Genomic DNA, 18,076 nt, shown 5'->3' with positions numbered 1-18,076 from the left:
TTCCAGTGTAATTTCATTCCTGTATCCTGTGTCACACTGAACTGATTTCATTTCAAACTACACAGGAGTCTATCTAGAATCAGACATAACAATATACTGTGCAGCATCTTCAGAATTAATGAATTTTAACATATTTGGAAAATGAGACAACTTGTGTGATGTAAATAACAGCTGGGATGACGCTACAAAGGCAATCAGCATGCTCAATTCAACGTAACTACTTAAAAAAAACTGAAAGGAGTGCTGCCTATGTATATATGGTTTCAAACTAGCAGATTTTGCCTTTGACATTGCTCACACAAGCCCCATGAAACTGCTTTAGTAGGACGGGATTCTATGCCATGTGAAGCACAACATGTTTGTTATTATTGTTGTCAGCTTTGATTCTTAACATCACAAGGTCCAAAGTTGTTGGGCTAACAAATCAGCATTTAATTTTTGTTTGTTGATGGAAATATACAGGTTGGAAAATATGTAATTTTCAAATTTTGCTTTAAAAGTGCATGGCATTAATTGACAGGTTTTTCTGTCTCCTCCACCACTCCAATAGAATTGTTTTTGCATCTGTAGCAAAGTGTAATATCTGGTGTGAAAAACAAAAAGCTCACTAAACACACCTTTTGGGTTACTACTTACAGTATGAAAGGGTGGCAACATTATATCATGCGCAGCGTGTTATTTTGCTATTAAATTGGATTTCTTTTAAACAGTAAAGTCTGATTCTGTTCATAACTGAAGTCCATGTATGGGCTGCTGCTGTTAATTTTCATCTAATAGACTCAAGGCAGTTTTGGAGACGACAGGCAATCTGGCAGAATTTTAACCCTCTTCCCACCCATCATCTAGCAGAAACCAGGAAGCTCACCCACCCACCTGCCATCTGGCTGAATGCAGATTTTAAATTGTAGGCATCCGCCAATGCCTACAATCTTATTAAAAAATGGATCCAGGTCCAAGAGGCCAAGAAGGGCAGGCCTTTTTTTTAAGAAGTTCGATTCCTTGTGAGCCAGGAGTACTTCTCTGAAATCTAAAAGAAAACTTTGCCCTTTTCCTACCTCAGTTTACTCCCCTCTCCACCACAAATGCAATCCCCTGTGGACCTTCCCATCCCCCACCATTTAATGTCAGTGGGGGAGGGGCAGTCACTATTTACCTTTGTGCTGGAGGTGGTTCCTTCGAGTTCCAGCAATACCCTGTTCCCATTAGCCGGCCAGGGAGCAATTCCTACCAAGTTTGGGCAGAAGTCTAAACTTTGAAATGGAAACATAACCCACGAGCTAAAATTTCTCAAGGCCTCATGTGGCAACAGCATGGGTGCTTATGGCTTACTCAGCTCTCTCTAAAGCACCAATCCCACTCACCTGTAAAATATCCCTTCTGGCTCTGGCACTGGTTGTTTCTAGAGACTGCCTTCAGTTATGTACTTCATGCATAGAAAGCCACGTGCAGCAGAAAAGTACAACTTATAGTAAATGTTCACCAAATATAACACCTTTGAAGTGTGATTTTTATGCCAATTCTTGTTAGTATGGCTCAGAACCCAATGGGAAGACCGTAAGAAATATTGATGAGGATACGTGAACACAAACAAGATGTGAACGGGAAACAAAAATTTAAATCTGCTCCAGATGAAAAAAAACTAACTGAACCATTTGGACTAGCATCAAACTATTTAATTTCCACAATCTATCTGAGGGTAATCTAGCATACACTGACCAACATCTCTTTCACTATACTTTCTTGACCCACTGCATTTGTTCTCAAGGAGTGCCAGCATCTAGGTAATCTTTCTCAATGGTGATCTGCAAGCTATTTTGCAGTACAAAATTACAGAGAACACCAAATTAAATGAACAGGAACAAACCCCAAAGACATTGAGAATTTTGGCTTTTTGGAAACATCCATTTAATGTGATTTTACAGTAAAGCCTGCCATATCTTAATACTCATGTCTAAACTAAACAATTCAAAACATTAGCTCTCAGAGAACTTTCAGCCATTGAGGTTTGCAACAAAATTTCTCAAAATAGCCTCAGCTCTTTCATGGAATTCTCAACCCCTGTGGTTTCAGCGTTATAGAATCATAGAACGGTTACGGCATAAAAGGAGGCTGCTTGGCCCATCGGGTGTGCACCAGCCGAAAAACAAGCCACCCAGCCTAATCCCACTTTCCAGCATTTTGTCAGTAGCCCTGCAGGTTACGGCGCTTGGAGGTGCATATCCAGACACCTTGTAAATGAGTTGAGGGTTTCTGCCTCTACTACCCTTTCAGGGAGTGAGTTCCAGACCCTCACAACCCACTGAGTGAACATATTTTTCTTCTTCTCCCCTCTTTCTACCAATCACTTTAAATCTATGTTATAAAGAACTTTACAGCATATTAAATATAGCTCTATCAATATCATAAAATTTAAAAGTTTCACTCTCTGAAAATGATGCTATACTTTCTAGTCGGTGTAGAATGGTTAGCTAAAGGTCGGAAAAATCAATTGGGATATCTATTTCACTGGATCCTCTTCTAGAGCTTAGTCAGTGCTCTATCTTTTGGCTCATCCATTAGGTCTCACACACTTTGTGCAATAACTTAATTTTAATGAAGAAATTGATGAAAATGGCAACATAATTTTCAAAGTTTGAGTGTGTTCAGGCAGGGTTGTAGGGGTCAGCTGGAGTGCAGGGGAGGGAAAGGGAAAAAATGAAGAGAAGATAGGACGAGGGATAGGTATTAATCCTGAAACAGCTGGGACAGACCTTCAACTGGACTGTCTTCCACTTCGATCATGCTCTCAACCCTATGACTTATATCTTTGCCATTTAAAATTGATTCAGGAGCTTTAAATAGCTAGGTACTTATCCCATGAGACCATACTCCCACTTTCTATCCACCAGAAATTTCTCCTACAGATGTTGAGCATGCAAGATGATAAAAGGAGAAAATGAAAGGGCTGGCCAAGTGTCCATCCGGTGTGCTTGTAGGTGTGGAAATAATTGAACATGCATTTTATGTCGAGTAAATGAGTTCATTGGCCAACCGAGCTCTAACTACAAGCCTTCCTATGATCTCATCAATTGCTGCTTGCAATCAATAATGGGGAGAGACTGATATAAGACAAAACAGTGATGGTTTATTGAGACATAGGGCAGAGCACCAGATCATACGTGCTCACTCAGAAACCTCCAGAACTATACTTCCCGTTCCCAGTTGCCCGCGCTGTACAGTGATTCATCAGTGCTGTCACATGTTCAGTACACTTGCATTTCTTAAAAGGACAGGGTACTTCACTTTATTACATCCCTCCCCCTTTACTTAAAAAAAGTGCAGCTAACAAGCTTAAAACGCATTAACCATTTACACAATAACTATTTACAGGTCAAGTCTCTCAGGAAGTCTTCTTCTTTGGTGGCTGATGTTTTCGAGACCTCCTTTTCAGGAGCAGTTGCCCACTATGTCCCTAAGTGGATGATTTCACCATCTTCTGGGTGTAGTCATGTTCACTCCTGCTGCCGCTTCCCTCCAAGCTGAAACAGATGAAGGGCAACAAGCACAAAACAATACAGCGATGAGCGACGTGATGTGTGAGGAGAAAAAGGAAAAAGGGAAAAAAAATTTTGCTTTTCTTTCCGAGGACTGTCAATAATTTCTCTTTCTTGTGTGTTCTTTTCTTGGAAGCACTGACTGTATCTCTGTCTTCTCTTTAATTTCGCTGTTGGCTGGACGAGACTCAGGCGCAAGCTGAAAGTGATTGAGCTCAGCAGTTGGCTTTTCTGACAGCTCTTCTGTGAATTCAGGGCCTTCTAGATTTAAAACTTCAGGGCTTTTATGCAGCTGCTGCTTCAGCTCTTCCAATTCTTTCCTATTTTCATTAATAGTTTCCTGGAGAATCACATATTGTTGCCCCTTTTCAGCTAATTTGGTCCTCAACTCGGCCAGAGACAGGCTTGACACTTCCTTTTCTTCTTCATATCTTTTTCATGGCACAAATTGGGAGCTGATTGAATTTTGTAGACAGCTTGAACTCTGTCCTGGTGTTACACTTCTACGGCTTTCTCCCATTGGGTCTTTGCATACTCATTTTTTCTTGCAACAACATTTCTGGTTTTGAATTGGGATCTTAGGGGGCCCTCAAGATTTATCTCTCCCAGCCAGTTCCTTCCAAGGAGACTCAGTCCCCTGCATAACAATACAAATAGGGTTAATTTTGCAGACTGTTCCTCATACTGTACCTTGATGTGACGTTCCTCTTTCACATTTATTTCTTCACCCATGGATGTCTTCAGCTTTGTATCCACAACTTCTAACTTCAAAGGATGAGTTCCTTTACTCAGATACCTAAATGTATGCTCTTCAATGACGGACATTGATACTCCCATATTAACTTCCATCTTAATGGGTTGTCCATTAACTGTAATGACTATTTGGATTGGCTCGGTTCTACCAACATTGAGGTTATATAATGAATGGATGTCTGATTCTATTTCTTCTGGCTTACCCATGAGGCATATTTCACGATTTTTCCTTCTGTCTTTATAGCCTTTCCCTGCAGTGCTGCCTAATGTGGCCATAGCAGTGGCAGAAAAAGCACTCGACTCACTGGAGGCCTGGATGTATTTCACTCATTCATTTTGTGGGTTTTAACTGCAGTACTGTTGTTTTTTAATGGTCTGGAGGTAGAGTGTGTTTCCCGTCTTTCTGTGGAGTCCAAAGTTTTTGCTCCTTTTGTTGCTAGGTTGTCCTGCTTGACTAGGTGGACGGTGCCATTTTGTGTATCTTTTATAACTTCGGAACTTCTAACAGCACTCTCCATCGCGGTAGCTGATTCTAATGCCTTATTGAAGTCTAGGTTCAGCTAGCAAACACCTTTGGATAGTATCATCTCCAATCCCGCAAATCAGCCGGTCTCTCAACATATCACCAATGGATGTTCCGTATTCAGATTTCTCAGTTAATATCTTTAAAATGGCCACACAGTCAGCTATTGTCTCCTCCAGAAGCTTGTTCCTTGAATTGAACTTGAAGCGCTGCATAGTAACTGAGGGCTTTGGTCGCAGGTGGCTCTGCACAATTTTTATTAACTCGTCGAAAGTCTTTGAGTCTGGGGTGTTAGGTGACATAAGGCTCGGATCAGCCCGTACGTTTTGCTCCCACACGAGGACTAAAGAATCACCCTCTTCTCCTCCTCCACAACGTCGTTATTGATAAAAAAAAAACGTTCGACATACTGAGACCAGTCATCTGAAATGGGGTCGAATGGATCGACATGTCTGAACTGCGGCATTGTGAATGACTTCCAGGGGACTGCACTTCTGACAGGCTTTCCAGGTAATGATGAATTTAGGTGTTTGGCTTACCGCAGAGTTACGCTTTCCCTAGGGTGTATCATAATTTTCTGTCCATAGCCATTTTCATGTATTTATCAGTTTAAATGTATCACCGCCTAAAGAGCAGTCATGATTTTTTCTCTGTCTCTGCAGCTGTTGGCTTTTCTCTGCTGGGTTTTGCACTGTTTTTGAGTTTTGGTGGGATTCCCACAATTGCAATTGTACAGGGTTTTAAAAAAAATTTAAACTGCAGCACTATTTTCTCCTTCGATTGCCTGCTGTCTCCTATTTTACAAGTAAGCACAGATGCTCTTTCCAATGCTTTTCTCATCCATCTTGAAATTTATTTTCCTAATCCCATCCTCGGGCCACTTTTACGTCTTGAGTAAATGAGTTCGTTGGCCAACCGAACTCTAACTGCACGCCCTCCTATGTTCTCATCAGTTGCTGCTTGCAATCAATAATGGGGAGAGACTGATGTCAGACTAAACAGTGATGGTTTATTGAGACATAGCTCAGAGCACCAGATCATATGTGCTCACTCAGAAACCTCCAGAACGAGACTTCCCATTCCTAGTTGCTCATGCTGTACAATGATTCATCAGTGCTGTCACATGATCAATACACTTACATTCTCTTAAAGGGACAGGGTACCTCACTTTACCACAATGCACATAGCTTTTCATGAAAGATTGTTGTTGGAGAACATTCTTATAGCTGTATGTGAGAGAAGGGTTTCAATTTTAAACTTCTGTATGGGCATTCATGTGAAACTATGAACGAGGTTTAAGTTTCTCCAAGGATTTTACAAGTGTCTGCAGTCAAGGTACAATTAGACATTGAGAGGCAACACTTGACATTTTGCCCATGTACTTGGTGTAGGGAAATGCTGCCAAGGTGACCTTGGAATATTTTCTCAGGCTGGCATGTTCTTGGTCATCTACTTCCAAATTATTTCCTTTATTTCCTCTAAAGTAATCTATACTCTTCTCTTGGAGTGTCTCACACAGCAACCTGCCTTTCACGTTATACCCAAAGCCATAACAGTATAGCTTTATCTGTGAACAAGGTATTAGTGGCTGGTATTGCTATAGTAATGTGAGAAGAAGTATATGTATACCTTACACCCACCAGTGAGATTTAAGTTTAGGCTATTTTAATGAACCATTCCATCTTACAATGGTTTCACCACATCCTACATGTTGACCTTACATCGTCTATTAAATAGAAGCTGTGGTTTTCTGCACATTCTTGAGTTGGGTTTAAATTCAGTGCTAACAGAAGACATGTACAGAACACACAAATCTGCATCAATAGCAGGCAATCTATGCACATAGATAGAGACAAACCCAGCTTCATGTTGGAATATGCTTGTCCATTTCTATATAACACAAAATTTTAATTGATATATATAGTACCATATCACCGAGTTTCCTACATCCTGGGATCACCATTAATGAGAAGCTGATCTGGACCTGTTCCATATACATTGTGGCATTTTGGGTACAAGAACAGGGAAAAATCTGAGTGCTGTGCCCTGAATGGTTTACCTCCTGACCTCTCAAAGCCTTTCCATTATTTAAAAGACTCAAGTTAGGAGTGTAATGGAATGCTCTATGCTTGCTTGGATAGGTGCTGCCTTAACACTCAAGAAGCTCAACGCCATCCAGGACAAAGCATTCCTGCCTGGTTGGCAGTCATTACTGAACTTGATATCCACACTGCATCATAATACACACTGTAACTACAATGGAGTAATGTATAGGATGGTAGTGTAGAGTGTGTTATGCACTACGGCAACTTACTACATTTTTCTTCAGCACCTTCTAACCCTATGACCCCCATCAGTGAAAAGGGCAAGAGCATCTATGACATGGGAGTATCATCAGGGTCAACTCCATCTTCAACTCTCCAGCCTTCCTAACTTAAACAGATTTTATTGTTTGTCATTGTCACTTGGTCGAAAGCCTGAAATTCCCTGCATAACAGTTATTGTGGGAGCCCGATTAGAACAAGCATTGCAGTTGTTTAAGGAAATAACCCACAACTGCTCTCTCAGGACAACTAGGGATTGGTAGCAAATATGATCTTAGCAGTGTTGCTCCAACTCTAGAAAAAGATTGACAAAAAGTTCTTCTGTCTTTATCTACCTATATATAATGATAATGCAGTAGAATTTTTGATTTTCATGAAGGGGGTGTTTGTGACTATTGTTGCTTCATTTGGTTGAAAAGAGATTTCCAGACACAGTGGAGTTCATTACAAGCAAAAAAGCAAATGAGCATTCATTTAAATAGCTGCCATAGCCCTTTTGAAAACTGCAGCTGTGCCAAAATTCTGCCCACACAATGAGGTTATGTCCAAAGGGATAATCTTAGCCAGGGGAGTACCACGAACATGCAATTAGACATGACCCTTGGATTATCCAACAGGGTCAGCTGTGTATAACACAGACGTGCCATAAATTTAGTTGGCACAAAGCCAACATCAGAAAATTAATTTTGTGGAAATATTTAAAGTGTGCCAGATCTCACTAGTTAAGATGCCTTCATTAGCATTGTTGCCAATAGCAACCAAGACAGGATATTAAACAGTCTTTAGTTTCTTTTCATTAGATGCATTTTCTTTTAACAATATTATTTCACAGACAAAAACAGCTGTATGCTTACTGGTAAAATCTAAAGGATTATGGATAGGAAATGTAACTTGCAATTGATTATTCAGAACTAACGATACAAAAGCTTTATTTATACTCATCCAAAGTCCTAGTATAAATAACCATTTCTCCAGCTAGCTTCCATTGCCAAAAGGTCTTGCATATACCAGGGCAAATTCCTAGCTAGTGTAGCCTCGATAATCCTGGGAATGGTATATCCAGAGGTAAAAGATCTTTGCAAAATGGTTTGCGGCTGGTAAGTTAAACAGTCTTCCTGCTAGACTGTTTACATCATTAAAACTCTGCTGAGCATCTTAATCTTAGAAAATAATTTGTTTCCTGTCATGTCATAAGACAGCACTGTCTTTATGACTCGGGGTAGAAAATGTCAGGGTAGAAAAGCCAGATGAGTTGTTTTGACTTTCACCGGTGCTATGAAGTACAAAAGGAGAAAAGTGTCTTTCAGTAGTCAAGGATTACTATACTTATTTAACTGTTTGTGATATTATAGATGAATGCTTATCATTGTATGACATTCCTTTTTACATGTGAGTTTAACTGATGTATTGACCTGTTAAAATCAAATGGGTTAATTCCTCTGTGTTGTAATTTCAGGTCTAAGATATTATCCTACGCTTAATGTCCAGTGTCTAATTCTACAATAGTGTAAACTGAGGTGTAAGAATAGAATGCTTGTGACCTGAAACAGATTTGTATTTTCCATATTTGCTTCTCTAATCTTACAGTAAGTGGACTGAAAAACACTTCAGAGAGTTCAGGCTTAATGCAAATGATTAAAGTTGCTTCATTTTACATGCAGCAAGTGAGCTGTTTGGTGAACAAATTTCATTTCTCTTTCCTCAAAAAGAGAAAAAAGAATGCCCTGTACCCCTTTCCTTGGTTTGGCATTACCTTTCTTTCAACTTCTAATTGCAAAAACTGGCGTCCTGTGTCTTGATTTCCAGCTGTGAGACAGCTCTGAGTTTCCAATGTAAACCTGACTGACTTGCCATGTGTCCCTATGTCTTGCTTTCCTATTACCAGCAAGTGGGAGGGCAGCCATTATAACTTCTTCCCTGTTCACTAATTCAGCAGTGGGCGATCATACAGCTCCTCTTACCAAGGACAGCAGGTCTCAGGGGACCATCTCCTGCTATTTACAAAAATGAATTGGGTCCATCCAGGCTCAATAAGTCTGATATGAGCCAACAGACTCACAAACGTCTCAATTTGAACTTGACTGTAACCCAAAACATTCCACAAATTGCCCCACCGAGCTTTATACAATTCTTCAATAACGGCACCATTAACAAATCCCTCATCTCAGTGTTGTAGCTGGTTAAACTGCACTTTGACTTCTCAATACTTGAACCCCTACTGAGAGTGACAGACAGAACACAGAAACTCAAAAGCTATAGAAAATTGTAAAAGTATGTGAAAGATATAGTGACATGAAAAGGTAAACAGAAAGAGGCGACCAAAGAAAGGGAATGAAAATAAATAAAAAGTCACACAGTTAAGAGGCTCTTCCAGAATTTTTTTTCAAATTTGTGTCCATGAGTGATGGCAGCAGGGATCAACTCTCATTAAGGCAACCAATTTTGTGCAGAAAAACTTTCCAAGCTCTCTCATCAACTTTAGCTTATTTTCCAAACACTCAATTACAGAATATACTTCAACCATCAGCATTTCCAAACCAGTATTAACTCTATTCAGCATTTTAAAATCAGCATGTTTAAAGCACCATGTGCGGCGGTCTCATGGCCTTCTGAACTTTGAAGGAAGTTCCCAGCTGATCATGAGCAGCTGGACACACAATCAGCAAGTACTTGGCTTACCGGCTGTTTATCATTCACGTTTGGATTAAATTGCGAGTAACCGGTGCATGAGCAGTTGTTACAGTAACCAGCAGGAACGTTCCTTCACTCTTGATCAGACTAAGAGAGAGGCAGAACATTGATGCTTTAAAACACTTGACTAAGTGTTTATGAAAATTGAAGGAGACACACATGACTAGCAAAGTTGCACTTTAAAGGGACTTGTCACAGGACATTGAATTGCAACAAATTAATTGCCTGAATTATAATACTTCCTGAGGCTCATAGTTTGATGCTGAAGTCTTATGGTGAACAATACTGGGGTGGAGTATGGTTGGTGGGGGTGGCGGGTGGGGGAAGAAATCTGATATTTTAATGTAGCAGATGACATAAGTGTTACATTACAAAACGTTGAACAAGAAAGAAAGGCAGTTATTGTTGTAATATGCTTGTAAAGGATGGCAGCGTGCCATCACTAGAACGGAAATGTGCCATGTGACCTAACCTCCGTTTCACTTTGGACTGTAAGCAGAAAGCAGCACACACAGCTCTGCTGCTGATGTCTCCGAGCTTTCTATCCATGTATATATGTTCTCATGTGCCTAGTTTAAATAAATGAACCCATAATGTGTTTACACAATCCAATATGAGTGTTTGGTGTCTTTATATCATTATAAAAATATGACAGTTATTTCATGGCAGTTTCTTTTAAACTGGAGTCAAGAATTTACCAACACTTCTCAACTAGTAAATCTCCCTCAGCAACCGGAATTAATCTGGGATTATCCTTGGGATGTCCCAATTACAAAAATTCAATTTTTGGCCTAATAGGTGACACAATTTTGCCTCTAAATGCAATGCTACTTCAATCAGTATTTACAATATTACTTCACATGGTTTATTATTACTCTGGTTATCAAATGGTGCATTATTTAAATTACCGTGATCACTGCCTTGGCTCACCCCCTACACATTTGGGAATTTATTTAGAACTGTCATATGTTCTGTGATTACTTCTTTAAACCTTCTTCTCATAGTTTATGATATCAAGAGCACAGTCACCCTTTTCATATCTCTCATGAAATCTGATGAAATGCGAATGTTGACGGCAAGGCTAGCATTTATTGTCCATTCCCAATTGTCCTTGAAAAGGTGAAGGCAAGATGCCTTTCTGAAATGCACCATGTGGTGCAGGCACACCCACAGAACTGTTAGGGAGAGATCAAGGTTCGGAACAAGTGACAGTGATTATAGGCCCAAGTCAGGAAGGTATGTGGCTTGGAGGGAACTTGCAGGTGGTGGTGTTCCCATGCGTCTGCTTGTCCTTCAAGACGGTAGAGGTCGTGGGTTTGGAAGGCGCTGTTGAAGGAGGCTTGGTGAGTTGCTGCATTGCCTCTTGTAGATGATACACATTGCTGTGTACTGGTGGAGGGGCTGTCGATCATATGAGCTGTTTTGCTCTGGATGATGTTGAGCTTCGTGTGTTGTTGCAGCTACACTGATAGGCAAGCGGAGAGCATTCCGTCACACTCGTGGCTTGCGGTTTGTAGATGGTGGACGGGCTTTGGGGAGTCAGAAGGTAAGTTACTCGTTGCAGGATTCCTAGCCTCTGGCCTGCTCTTGTAGCCATTGTATTTTGTATTGCTGGTCGTTAATTTCTGGTCCATGGTAACCACCGGACTGTACTCCTTTACTTCTTATATTGGAAATTATACTAGTTGATTCTATCAACTGTGAAAATAGGAGCACAAATACACAAACATGGATATTAGCCCGCATTATTCCCATCTACCAACCTATCCGTAAAACCTCTAATTCATGAAATAGCCCTCTCAATGATGTAAAAAGCTAATTGTGTACTCTTCATATTTCTACCAATTAGGATGGTGGAATAATTGCTCCTAACCTAAAAATATTAATGTTACTGACTGTCAATATGGCACAACTCAACAGATCCTTTACTTCAAATTAACTCTGAGTAATGGCTAAAAATGTTAATCTAAGCAAATTGAAACAAAACAAGATTGAATAAATGTAGTCCAAATAGCAATAGCAAGTACATTTCAAACTAGCTGCACCTTTCACTGATCTGACAAATATTACTTGGGGGCAAGTCCTGGATGGTACGAGCTTATTCAAAGCTGTTGCACCTGCATGTGAAGCATTAAGTACTCCAACATACCTGAATTGAGGCTTACAGATAGTGGATTGATTTTTAAGTGGTCAAGGGACCTGTAACTGGTCACAGGACAACCAACTTCTATCCTGCTGACTTGTCAGCCAATTGTATTATATTTGTTTCTTTAGACCATGCCACATTAACCAACCTATCTGTTGGATCCTCATCACCAGTTTGTTGAGGCTTATGGAGCCTGGTTGCACACTTGTGTGGGATGACCGATTTGGTACAATAGACAGAGTTGATCAGCAGACACTTCTTAGGTGGAACACATTCTGTTTATTTACAGAGGTACTCAGCAGCTACATTATTGTGCTTTCAATTCAAACTCTATCTCCAGACTACTGAGGTAGCCTGCGCTACTCCTCTATTGGTTACATAAGATCATGTGATCTTCCTTTATAACAGCTTTCTTAAAGGTAAACTACACATTATGTAAAACCATAATTACCACATCCCCCCCCCCCCCCACTTTACTCGGAAACACATTTTGCATTTACAAGTACAATATTTTCACAATACCAAATTATTTACACAGATAAGTAATCCCCAGTCTTTCTGGGGATTTCCTTATGCATGTAGAACGTCTCAGCTCTACAACTTCAGATGCTTTGTCAGGAACCTCCTCTTCTGGAGTTGTCTGAACAACAGGTTCTTCGGTGGGCACCTGCAAACCTATTTCCTCAACTCTTGCAGGTACAACAGACACACATGACACAACCCTACTAGGTTGACTTCTCTCAACAGGAAACATTGACCCGGTCGTGAACACTGGTGGAATCGCTTCTTGGTGATTTGTTTCTCTCTTCCTTAGATGATCCACATGGCTCCAAATGACTCGGCCTTCCACCTTCACAAAGTAAGATAAAGATCCAGTCACTGCACTTATTCCACCTGGTTACCACTTTGGTCCTTCTCCAAAGTTCTTCAGATATACTGTCTCTCCCACGGTAAACTCCCTGTCACGACTATGCCAGTTGTGTCTAGTTTTTTGACTTCCCTGACTCCTTTCCACCTTCTCCGTAAATTCAGCATTATTAAGCTGAATCTCATCCTGAGATGGCGTTTCATCAATAATTCCGTAGGTGTGACACCCATCGTTTTGTGAGGGGTGGTCCTATAATGAAAAAGAAAACTTGTCAGCTTGGTTGCCAAGGAATCTCCAGTTAACTTTTTCATGCCTGACTTGAACGTTTGAACCACTCTTTCAGCCAGTCCATTTGAGGAAGGGTGGTGTGGTGAAGTTTTTAAACAAGTGATACCTTTCCGGCTGATAAACTGTTGAAACTCAGCGCTTGTAAAATGCCGTGCCGTTATCAGATACGACTACTTCTGGTAGTTCATTAATGACAAAACTTTGACGTAGCTTCTCAATTGTAGCAGAAGATGTTGGTGACATCACCTCATTTATGTCTATCCATTTTGAGTGGGCATCGACAATGAGCAGAAACATTGATTATGCTGGATGTTCCATGGGAACAATATGTAACCACGCCCATGGCCTTCCTGACCACTCCCAAGGGTGTAATGGAGCTGTTGAAGGTAACCTTTGCAATTGCTGACACTGCACACAATTCTTCACTAAACTCTACTTCTCCATCCATCCTGGGCCACCATAGATAGCCGCATGTTATGGTCTTCATTCGGAAAATTCCTGGATGTAGTTTAATGTAGTTCAATCAACAATGGCTTTCTTCCTTTTGAAGGAACAATCACTCATGCTCCCCACAATAAGATACCATCCTGGCTGGTTATTTCATGTCTTCTGTTAAAGTACTGTTTCATTTCGTCAGATACATGCTCTTGTGACCAACCATGAAGCACGTGTTCTCGTACTTCAGATAAGACTGGGTCTCAACTTGTCCAGTCTCTGACCTGTCTAGCACATACCAACGATGAATCTAAAAAATGTAACAATAAAACTAGTTCTTGTAGAACTGGGACATCCTCATTTTACTCTTGTAAGGGCAAACAACTCAGTGCATCAGCATTTGCAATTTGATTTCCAGGCCTATGAGCAAAAGTATACTCGTATGCTGCCACGATCAATGTCTATCATTGTATTCTTGCTGAGGCTATGGGTGGTAACGCCTAGTCCTCGCTGAACAATCCTAGCAATGCTTGTGGTCTGAAACAATAGTAAAATGATGTCTGTGTACATACTGGTGAAATTTCTTGACACCAAAGGTCTTCTTTTTCTATCTGTGATGCTGTGGTGAGCATTCTTGATAGAGTCATAGAGGTCTACAGCACAGAAAAAGGCCCTTCGGCCCATTGAGTCTGCGCCAGTCAAACACGTACCTAACTATTCTAATCCCATTTTCCAGCACTAGGCCCATAGTCTTGTATGCCATGGCATCGCAAGTGCACATCCAAATACTTCTTAAATGTTATGAGGTCTTCTGCGTCTACCACCCTTTCAGGCAGAGTTCCAGATTCCCACAACCCTCTGGGTGAAAAAATTCTTCCTCAGATCCCCTCTAAACCTCCTGCCCCTTATCTTAAATCTATGCCTCTTGGTTATTGATCCCTCCACCAAGGGGAAAAGTTCCTTCCTGTCTACCCTATCTATATCCCTCATAATGTTATACACCTGAATCATGTCCGCCCTCAATCTCCTCTGCTCCAGGGAAAATGACCCCAGTCTATCTAATCTTTCCTCATAACTAAAACTCTCCAGCCCAGGCAACATCCTGGTAAATCTCCTCTGCATTCTCTCTAGTGCAATCACATCCTTCCTATAAGGCGGATTCCAGAACTGCACACAATACTCTAACTGTAGCCTTAACAGTGCTTTATATAGTTCCAGCATAACCTCCCTGCTCTTATATTCAATGCCTAGGCTAATAAAGGCAACTATCCCATATGCCTTCTTAAAGACCTTATCTACCTGTCCCGTTATCTTAAGGGACCGGTGGACATGCACACCAAGGTCCCTCTGATCCTTGGTACTTCCCAGGGTCCTCCCATTCATCTTGTATTCCCATGCCTTGCTTGTCCTGCCCCAGAGCATCACCTCACACTTATGTGGATTAAATTCCATTTGCCACTGATCAGCCCATCTGACCAGCCCATCTATATCCTCCTCTAATCTAAGGCTATCACTATTTACTACCCCGCCAATTTTCATGTCTTCCGTGAACTTACTGATCAACCCTCCTACATTCAAATTTAAATAATTTATATATACCACAAACAGCGAGGGACCCAACACCGATCCCTGTGGAACCCTACTGGACACAGGCATCCAGTCACAAAAAACACCATCACCGACCATCAGCCTCTGTTTCCTGCCACTCTGCCAATTCTGGATCCAATTTGCTAAATTTCCTTGGATTCCATGGGCTCTTACCTTCGTTATCAGTCTCCCATGTGGGACTTTATCAAAAGCCTTGCTGAAGTCCAAGTAGACTACATCAAATGCATTGCCCTCATCTATACAACTAGTCACATCTTCAAAAACTTCAAACAAATTGGTCAGACCTGACCTCCCTTTAACAAAACCAGGCTGACTGTCCTTGATTAACCCCTGCCTCTCCAAGGGAAGATTAATTCTGTCCCTCAGAATTGCTTCCGATTGTTTCCCCACCATTGAGATTAGACTGACTGGCCTTTAGTTCCCTGGTTTATCCCCTCCAACCTTCTTGAATAATGGCACCACATGTCCTCTGGCACCTCTCCTGTGGCCAGAGAGGTATTGAAAATTATTGCCAGTGCCCCTATCTCCTCTCTTGCCTCACTCAATAGCCTGGGATACATATCATCTGAGTCTGGAGATTTATCTACTTTTATGCCTGCCAGACAATTTAGAACCTCCTCCCTTTCTATGCTAATTTCTTTAAATATATCACAGTCCTTCTGCCTGATTTCCATGCCCACATCGTCCATCTCACTCGTGAACACCGACACAAAGTATTCATTTAGAACCCTACCAACGTCTTCCGGCTCCACACACAAATTACCATTATGGTCCTTAATGGGCCCTACTCTTTCCCTAATTATCCTCTTACTCTTAATGTACTTGTAATATAACTTTGGATTTTCCTTTATTTTACCTGTCAATGTTTTTTCATGCCCTCTTTTTGCTCTCCTAATTTCCTTTTTAAGTTCCCCCTACACATTCTATACTCCTCCAGGGTTTCTGCTGTTTTGAGCCCTTGGTATCTGCAATAACCTGCCTTTTTAACTTTATCTAATCCTGTATATCCCTCGACATCCAGGGTTCCCTGGATTTTTTGGTCCCACCCTTTGTCTTTACTGGAATATGTTCTGTGCCATCGTCCATTTATTGGGAGAGCACTGCTCTCACTCCGTAGGGAGATGCGTCACATGTCAACACCAATTCTTTCCTCTGGTCATAAAGTACTAATAGGTTGCCTGAGTGCAACAATTGTTTCACCTTTATGAAAGCTTCTTTCTGTGGTGCCTGCCAAGACCAATGTTGGTTCTTTTTGAGTACAGAATGCAAAGGTGCCAGTTCTATAGACAAATTGGGTAAGAACTGCCCATAATAATTGATCATTCTCAAGAATGATTTGAGTTCGGAGGTGTTCTTTGGCACAGGTGCCTCTCTTATGGCTCTCACTTTTCCCTCAACTGGGTGGAGGCCCTGTTAATCTACCCGGTGACCCAAATAGATCACCTCCTTCACTTTGAACGTGCATTTATCTTTTTTAAAGGCACTCCAGCTTGCAAGAAATGTTTTAAAGCTTCTTCTAAATTTGCCAAATGCTCCTTTTCAGTGAGTTCTGTCACCAGAACATCATCTAACTAAACTACAACTGTGGGGCAGTCCCTACAGTAAACTTTCCATTGTTCCCTGGAATATGGCACAAGCAGAGGAGGTGCCAAAAGGCAAACGGGTATATTGGTACAACCCTTTGAGTGTATTGTGACAAGTCCCAGGGAGGCCATCGCTAACTCTAATTGTTGATAAGCATGACTCCTATCAAGCTTCATGTAAGCGGTTCCACCTTCCAGCTTGGCATACAGGTCTTCGATTTTGGTATGGATTGTCTGTCCAGCTTAGCCAGCTTATTTATTGTCAATTTGTCGTCTCCACAATTTTGAACGCTTTGGTCGGGTTGAAGGTAGGGGGCTATTGGTGCTGCCCATTCTGAGAACTGTACAGGTTGTAAAATGTCCAGTTTCATCCAAGGAGGCTTGGCCCCTTGCCTGCTACCACCAAGGGTAGTTTTACCGATTGGCTTCCGTAATGGACAGTAACTCTGATTATGCCTTTGACTTGGATATCTTCACCCGTGTAAGTTTTTAATTTGGCATGTTTCTTCCAAACTTAACTTATGTTCACCATAATTCAGATATTTGAAGGTGTGTTCACAAATTCTTGTAGTGTTCCTGTGTTCACTTCCATTTTAACAGATCTGCCATTTAACTTCACTGTTATATGTATTGGTTCTGTCTTTCCAAACTTCAAGTTAAATAACGAATAAATATCTGAATTTGTTACTTCAGGCTCTTCTACATTGTAGATCTCACAGGGTTTTTTCCTTTGCTTGAAAGGCTGCCTGATTCTTTCCTTGCACTCTCATTATTTATTTATTTCGATAACAATAAAAACATTCGATTTTTTTAAACTGCCAATCATGATAAGGTTGCTTGTTTCCACCTCTGCTGTAACTCTTCCTTGATTTTGCTGCTAAGCCATTTCTTTTTATTTTTCTGCTAATGGTGGCTGTTTCCTGCTTCTTGGCAGAGCCTTGCATTTTCGTGTCCTCATTCACAACACACACTAAATGATCTATGAGTATGTGATTTAAAGGTGTACCAAACTCGTAATGTTCTGTTAACTGTTTCAAACTTGTCACATGACAAGCAACTGTCACCCCCAGGGCTCTATTTCTTGAGTTAAATCTAAACCATTGTATTGTTACCGAGTGCTTTGGCTGGTAATGAACCTTCACGAGGTCAACCAATTCATCAAAACTTTTTGAATCTGGGGCACTCGAATCAAGCTGGAGGCTTTATCGCCACACATAAATAAGAGGATCATTTGCCTCTTCTCTTCTCCCGTAATGTTGTTCACTTGGAAAAAAAATGCAAGGCGTTCAATATAATGAGATCAATTGTCCGTTGTTGGATCAAA

General features: G+C 40.9%; 1 protein-coding gene across 4 annotated transcripts in view; it reads right to left on the bottom strand.

Annotated features, from left to right (window-relative positions):
* LOC121293743 (septin-9-like) overlaps positions 1–18,076 on the bottom strand; it is a 258,284-nt gene that overhangs the window by 146,178 nt on the left and 94,030 nt on the right. The window contains exon 1 of one of the 4 annotated variants that reach the window (XM_041217003.1): positions 9,813–9,880. The exons of the other annotated variants lie outside the window; for them this stretch is intronic. The gene's annotated coding sequence lies outside the window, so the exon portion shown is untranslated. Of the gene's footprint in view, positions 1–9,812; positions 9,881–18,076 lie in introns of those variants that run through there. 4 annotated transcript variants of the gene reach the window in all.

Source organism: Carcharodon carcharias, chromosome 22 (genome assembly GCF_017639515.1).
Source record: "Carcharodon carcharias isolate sCarCar2 chromosome 22, sCarCar2.pri, whole genome shotgun sequence".
Lineage (NCBI taxonomy): Eukaryota > Metazoa > Chordata > Chondrichthyes > Lamniformes > Lamnidae > Carcharodon > Carcharodon carcharias.
Note: the sequence above shows the minus strand (reverse complement) of the source record. Positions and strands in the feature narration are given on the sequence as shown.